Genomic DNA, 539 nt, shown 5'->3' with positions numbered 1-539 from the left:
ACTAGACAGGCGCTTTAACCAACTAAGCCACAGCGCCACACTGTAACAACAGAGAAAGTGGAAAACAAAGAAAGTCCATGAGAACAAGTTATGGGTGAACTTTTAGAATATGAAAAATATCCAGTTAAACATCAAATTATGAATGATTAAATTAGGAACAAAAATTGTTATTTTAAATGATAAAAATGTCCCAATAAGTTTAATACTAAAAGTAAAAAATAACAAGTTCGCTGTGAACAGGATTTGAACCTGTGCGGGGAGACCCCATTGGATTTCAAGTCCAACGCCTTAACCACTCGGCCATCACAGCTCTCACATTTCAGTGGAGGACATGTCCGGTACTCACTTTTCTTATTGTATCTGTTCCGGGCTACAAAAAATAAGAAAATAAGCTTTCTCTTGCCTGCCTAGGCTCCCCCGGTGCTCCGGTACAGGCGTTCGGTCCCCGGGCTGTATTCTTCTTAATTCCTGTTAGCCCGGCACGTCACACGGAGCTTCATCCTATCACTGGCCGAGGCAGGACATCGCTGCGGCCGGTG

At 43.4% G+C, this 539-nt stretch overlaps 1 non-coding gene across 1 annotated transcript; it reads right to left on the bottom strand.

Moving 5' to 3' along the window:
- Positions 1-228: 228 nt before the first annotated feature.
- On the bottom strand, positions 229-310 carry TRNAS-UGA (transfer RNA serine (anticodon UGA)). The gene has a single exon. It is a non-coding gene; the product is annotated as a tRNA-Ser (tRNA).
- Between the last annotated feature and the right edge of the window lie 229 nt (positions 311-539).

The sequence above is a fragment of the Hyla sarda genome, chromosome 4 (assembly GCF_029499605.1).
Source record: "Hyla sarda isolate aHylSar1 chromosome 4, aHylSar1.hap1, whole genome shotgun sequence".
Lineage (NCBI taxonomy): Eukaryota > Metazoa > Chordata > Amphibia > Anura > Hylidae > Hyla > Hyla sarda.
The sequence above is the reverse complement of the archived record's forward strand: the minus strand, read 5'-3'. Positions and strand labels throughout refer to the sequence as shown.